Source organism: Octopus bimaculoides, chromosome 12, assembly GCF_001194135.2.
Source record: "Octopus bimaculoides isolate UCB-OBI-ISO-001 chromosome 12, ASM119413v2, whole genome shotgun sequence".
Lineage (NCBI taxonomy): Eukaryota > Metazoa > Mollusca > Cephalopoda > Octopoda > Octopodidae > Octopus > Octopus bimaculoides.
Genome location: NC_068992.1, coordinates 30,612,139 through 30,619,582, shown reverse-complemented (window position 1 = coordinate 30,619,582; position 7,444 = coordinate 30,612,139). Strand labels below are relative to the sequence as shown.

Below are 7,444 nucleotides of genomic sequence, written 5' to 3'. Positions count from 1 at the left end.
GAAACAATTCCTATCATAGTAGGTGCCTTAGGTATAATTAAAAAATACTCAGACAAATACATAACAAAAATACCAGGACTCACAAATATATGTAACATACAGAAAATTGCACTACTGGGTACTGCACACATTCTACGCAAAACACTTTCAATACAGTAAACATAAAAGCACCACAGCAAACCACAGCACATACCCAAGGCGCACAGAGCTGCGCTCGGTAGTGAAGTGAAAGCACGTTATAAAAATAAAACTACTGAACAATAATAATAATAATAATAATAATAATGATAATAATAATAAAAATTATAATAGCGATACCAGAAAGTAGGAATGAACCTGAAGCTTTAATGGCTGATGCATCTGCTGAAGCCAATAGAGGAAAAATGCTAGAAGCTAAAAAGAACGATATCTTGAGCAAGTTAGTGAATGGGAGATATTGTTTACCGAAGTTTCAGAATACCAACTCAAATCGCTGCAAGGTCAAAATATATCAGCATGCACAGATCAGAATATCCATAAAACTAAGATGCATTTAACTTTATTAAACCATCTTATGTACTCAAAATATGTTGCTGTCACAAAGAAAATATCCGTTAAAATAAGGATAAATGATCGAAAATACGTACACGAGTGCAAATAGTGCATAAACAAGGAAATGAGTGTTTCCGATGGGAATCATTGATCTTAAACGAAATCTCCAAAGAAATAATATAACAATGAGAGTGGGTAGAAAGTTGAAGCTAAAGTACAATCTGGTAAACATGAATGAATTCCTGAGAGCAAAAGAGGTGGTAAGAAATAAGTTCAGTTTTATCCCGAATGCTTACGCAGATATGAAAAGAGAAACAAATGTTGCTGACAAAATAAGATATTGTAAACTGACGCTAAGAAATTCTACGGAGAGTTAGGAAAACAGTGGAAAACAGACCCACCTGATATGAGAGAAGTAGTGACATTTTGGGAAGGCATATGAAGCGATAGACGTTAATGGAGAAACTATTCTTATTTTGAGTGTGGGGGGGGGGGCAGCATGTTTCGCCTTTGTATAGTCTACCACAGTTGCATGAGGTGGAGTACATGCAGTTTTTGGTCATATTCTCTTCTATTCAGTGGTTATACCCGAAGGAGATATTTGCGAAGTGGAACATCGCAAAGCTATGACACGAGGAGATATTGTTGTTGTTGTTGTTGTTGTTGTTGCTGTTGTTAATATTGTTATTATTGTTGTTATCATTATTACTATTATCATTATTATTATTATTATTATCAATAATAATGATGATGATCATTATCATCATCATCATCATGATAAATGCCATTACCAGGCAGTGCTACATTGGAAACTATGCGAGAAGAGGGGCAAGAGAGAGTGTGATAAGACGTGGTATGAGTACAAACCGTAGAGTGTGGGAGAGTCGGATACTAGCAAAATCCCATTCTAAACAGATCAGGTGCTAGAACATAACAGACCGGACCTAGTGGTGACGTACAAGGTGCACCACATATGCTATATTGTTAACATGGCAGGCCCCTTCGACCCATGAATAATCAAAAAGGAACGCGAAGAGATAGATAGATAGATAGATAGATAGATAGATAGATAGATAGATAGATAGATACAAGTCTCTTAAGTATGAAATAGTTCAGCTATGGAAAATGAAGAAGGTGGAATTATTGTGCCAATTATTGTTGGGTTCTTGGGAACAGTATCAGAAGACATGAAGGAGAATATAAAGAAAATTGGGACAGAGTGCCCAGTAGAAATGTTACAAAAGGGTTGCGTCCTTGGCACAGTCAGAATAATCAGGGAAGTATTAGACAGCTGAAAAGAACGAATAGCATGGTACCGTAGGCTTTACCTGAGCCCGCTACGCATGAGACCCTCTACGAGCTCCAACAAGACCGTTGATAAAGAGAAAATAATAATGATGATGATAATAATGATGCAGTACCAGGCAGTGGCTCTCATGACGTCTGATCCTAATTGATTGGAAGTACATTGTTTTGTCTTAGTATAAAAGATGGACTAGAGCAAATATTTTGCTCAATACCATAGATGTTTGACCTTAACCAGTTCAGCATGTCCCTTGGTGGCTGATGATATGTGCATCTCTGATCATGGGCAGAAGTTGTGGGGGAGCATCATAGCCATGTGTTGAGAGGAATTCATTGGGGGTTTGAATAGTTTACCTTTGGGCACATGGGTGTTTTGCTGAACATCCTTAAACAACCCTTATTCAGGGACCTTTTGAGCGGGATGAGCTACTCGACCTTAAGAAAATTCTAACTGGGCCTCACCTGTGAGGTTATGAGCTGTTTATCTTGATATGAGATCACCATGTCGCGCACATGTGGTTGTGATGCATGTGCCTGGTGTACCCTTATCAGACGGGTAGTCGTGAAGGGTATATTGGGCCGCGTATATTTTACCCCAGTGTCATTTTGATGGCATGCACTGCTCTCTCATTCAATAATAATACTGATGATGATGATGATGATGATGGTCAAATAATAATAATAATAATAATAATAATAATAATAATAATAATAATAATAATAATAACGCCTTGATACAGCACCAGGCTGTGGCAGTCATGTCTTCTGATCTTAAGTGATTGGAACTGTTACGATGTACATCGTTTACCATGGTATAAATGATGGGTTACAGCAAATATTCTGCTCAATACCACATATTTGTTTATCAGTTGTTTGATCTTAACCCTTAGTGGTTGACAATATATGCATCTTTGATCACGAGCAGAAATATTTTGGGGCAACATAGCCATGTGTTTCGAGGAAATCTTTGGGGTATGGATAATTCACCTCCTCAACTCTTATTCAGGGAGCATTTCAGTGGGATGGGCTGCTCAACCTGAAGAAAATCTAAGGTCATGCGCTGTTTATCTTGATATGAGATCACTATATTGCGCACATATGGTTGCAATGCATGTACCTGGTGTACGTTTATCAGACGGGTAGTCATGTTGGCTATACAACCTTCGTATTTTTTTCACCCCAGTGATGGCATGCACTGCTCCCAGTTTTTCATTGGTTCTAAATTTATTTACCCCCGAAAAGATGAAAGTAAATATCAACCTCGGCGGAATTTGAAATCAGACCATAACGACGGGAAAAACACTTCTAAGCATTTAGTCCAGCGTGCTATCGCTACTGCCACCTTGTCGCCTTGATAATGATGATGATGATGATGATGATCATGATGATGATCATGATGATGATGATGATGATGATCATGATGATGATCATGATGATGATGATGATGAGGAGGAGGAGGAGGATGCCATTAATATTACAGTTAACAATAACCATTTCATCAGAATTAGCTGCAATAGTAGTCTCTGTTTTGATAGAAGAAACGATACGTTTGCCCAAATATTCCAATGGTTTCTTTTTCTCACTTTCGGCCTCATTACTTCTCTCCCTCTCTCTCTCTCTCTCTATCTCTCTCTCTCTCTCTCTCTCTCTCTCTCTTAGTTATACATATATACCCAAGACTTGTAGCGATTGAATCTAAATAACTCAGTTCCGTAACGCACTTTATAAAAAAATATGCGATTTTTTCTAACACATGTAATTATCATGTCATAAGCAGCATCATATTAGATTCTACTACTCTAATGTTACCATGGAGTGCATTTCTGCATTTCTGTAAGATGTGCAGTATTGCTTTTTATGTATGTTAGTTAGTTTTCTTTTTATCTTGCATACCCTAGTCCTTATTGCTTCTCGTATCGTTTTTATTTTGTATCGTTTGATTCATCTCATATCTCGTTGAATGATGTTTTTATCTTCATAGAGCTATACGATGTTGTAGTATTGGATGAAATGTGCATCTTGTTGAGGCTTAAGTAGTATTGTTGCAACGTTTTAATTGTAAAAAATCAATGGCGAGTGTGTAGATTTATGATACTGATTCACAGTTGTGTGAGAAAAAAAATATGCGTTGTTATTTTTAGTTAAATGTAACAACAGTTGGAGAGACAGACTATATTCATCGTGCGATCTCAGGTTCATCATCCATCTCTCCAGGGTCAATAAAGAATGTGTTAATGAAGTACAGATCTTGATTTAATCGATTAACACCATTCAATATTTCCGTCCTTGCGCATAATTTAGTAGTTATCGGTATTTTTTACAGCGATTCTACCCCAAGATCTTCATCGGGCCTAGTTTCATTATTTGAGCAGCAGTTAGCAGTGGTAGCACAATGTGTTATATATATATATATATATATATATATATATATATATTTCTTTTTTTGCAACCCATCAATTTTACATCGCTATCACTTCTCAAAGCCTTGTATTTCTGTACTGATATGACAATAAATCAGTAAGTATGTAAAATAATGATGGTCTGTACGAGAGAACAAATAATATGAAGAAAGAGAAATGGGAGCTGAAGGGAAATCAAGAAATTTATTCTGAGTGAATTAGTATTGAGATTAAATGATTATAGATATAGAGTGGGAGCGGAAGAAGAGAAAAAAAATTAAATGCTAGAGGAAATTAGTTATATTGACATATATTTGATAACGTCTAAAAATAAGAAAGATACGCCAGTGATAATTTCTGGACAGAGGTCATTACAGGCGACCAGAGATAGATGAAGCACATATTACTAATCGAGTTATTAATTCATCGATTTAGCTCTGTACTTCTGATATACAGGAGTTCCTGTCATGAAAATGACAATTGATATATCACGAATTGAATATGCGTGCGTATGTGTGCGTGTATGTGCGTACGTGTGCGTGTATGTGCGTATGTGTAATTGTAGGTGCTTGTATGTCTTTGTATGTTTTTAATAATTACATTATATTATAGCAATCTTAGCCATTTAAGATCACAATAAGTGGTAGATTCATTTTCCTTTATTTCCAAATAAAATATAGGGCGGTGATACACATATACTCTATAGGCTTCTAATCTTGTATTTTTAAAAGTTGCAGTTGTGTAGTTCTTTCCTAAATAGTAGTAAAATTTAGATAGAGGTGTTTATAAAATTCTAAGCCTTTCAAATTAGTTTTACTATTCGATCTCATTTACAATAATGACCTTTGAATACAGCACCCATTTTCTAGAGGAATGTTTCTATCATACACATCAAAATACTTCATCAAAAATGAGGTGCATAACAATATAGTTTAATGTAGAATATAACAAACCCTAGATTCCATACTGAAAATATACCACTAGAACGATATCGGCCGTTTACAAAATCAAGAAATCTATGATTAAATGATGATTTTAAACAAAGAAAATCCAATTGCGCAAATACATACAATACATTTTTCTTTTCATTAACGAGAAAAAAATCAATATTATTTATATGAAATCTGGCATGTCGATAACCTCCCTCGCCATATATGTGAACAACCAATCAGCCGAGTTATTATTTTAAGCTGTGTTAAATTATAATTATTTCAATGTTAATTGAAAATCAGATAGAGAGAATGTCGTTTCTTTCTCCTTAAATATGTACATTTTTGAAAACATTTTTTAAGTATCACACTCATCTTGGCTCTATTGAAAGTATCTTTTATATCTTCAATAACAATGTGTAGAATACCTTCTTGTAAAAAACAAAAAAGACATGTTCAAATGTGTCTACGAATTTAGAAAGCGCCGGAAACTGTTACAAAATTGAACTTACCCCACAGAAAATATAAACGTCACGGTAGTATTTAAAATATTTGTTTATCATTCCTGAATTAATTTCATATAGATATTTTGAAAACTGTTCTTCCGAAAATCGAAATACATTTTCCATTTACATTGGTCCAGCATTTACAAAAAACACAACTTGAAAGCTGCATTAGCCTGAGTGGTGAATAATTATATCATTGCTGGTTGGAAATCATGTACGAGAAAGCAAATTCCGTGAATATCTGTGCGTTAACAGAAAGCACACTCAGGACGTCAACAGATAATTATACAGACCAAAGTACTGAGTACGATATTTTACCTCAGTAGATATATCTCACCACGCACACACATACACACACATACACAAGCATGCACACAAACACGCACACACACAGAAATACAGGTATACACGCACATGCATATATATATATATATATATATATATATATGCATACAGACATTTAAATATCTTTAAATATATTTGATTTTATGTTCTTTGAGGCCACGATTATTAGAAAATTACATAGAATAAAAGTAGTTTTATAGACTAGTTTTAGATTATTATGCACGGGAAGTCATTTTGAATTACACACAGACTTAGGTGTATAATATATAAATCTTTGTGCTTACATACATATATATGTATGCATGCATGTGGTTATCTCTGCGCTCATCTAGGTATGTCTATCGATCTTATCTATCCGTCTATCTATCTGTCTGCCTATCTATCATCTATCTATCTATGTATTTATGTATATCTACATCTACATATATATGTGTGTGTATTTACCAAGCTAGCTAGCTAACCAGCTATATATGTCTCTGGTGTGTGCGTATGCATTTGTATTCGTATATATATTTGTGTGTGTGTGTTGGTCTGTGTGAGTTTGTGTGTATATTGTCCAAGTATATACCATATATATACACACATTTTTCTCTACGTTTTTTTTTTATTTTTCGATGAGTATATTTATCCAGTGTTACAAAACTGTCACAAGAAAAAAGTTACAGTAATTTTCATAGAAATGAACATCAATATTTTCATATATAAACGCAACTAGCCAGGGTTGACTTTACTTTCATCCTTTCGAGATCGATAAAATATGTACCAGTTAAACAACGTAGTCGATGTAATCGACTTAACCCTTCCCTTGAAATTGTCCTTTTGACAAGATTTGAAACCGATATTCCCTTATATAGTAACAAACATAAAATCTTTCTTGCATATACACTGACGCATATCCGTACGTAAGTGTATATGGCTGAAAATATATCTTTCATAGATGTGTATTTCCAACACTAAAATGAAACTAACATAGATTGTAAAAGAATTTGAATATTCTAGTGTTTATATTTCAATGTCATATTGCATATGCATATCGGTTAGTATATGTTCAAATCTATTTCCATGAGTTAATCAATAAGTGAGAATATGCCATAGCATTTGTAATAAATATGAGAAATTGATTATAAATTATTGATTTCATGTAGTACTGGTAGTATCTTTATCGGTTGCAGAGAAATAAAAGGTATATATCTAATATATATAATAGTATTTGTAACATGACGAAATCCGAAATCTGGAAATCAATAATTTAGTTTCGGCAAAAATATTTTATCGTATAACCAAGTATTTCTCGCACATACACACACGCATACATACACGCACACACTCATACACACACAAATACGCATACATATACTCACACAAGTATGCATATATACATGTATATATATATATATATATATATATTTATATATATATATATATATAT

The 7,444-nt window shown here is 34.1% G+C and overlaps 1 protein-coding gene across 6 annotated transcripts in view; it reads left to right on the top strand.

Moving 5' to 3' along the window:
- LOC106869914 (protogenin A) overlaps positions 1 to 7,444 on the top strand; it is a 1,534,154-nt gene that overhangs the window by 229,750 nt on the left and 1,296,960 nt on the right. The window lies entirely within an intron of this gene.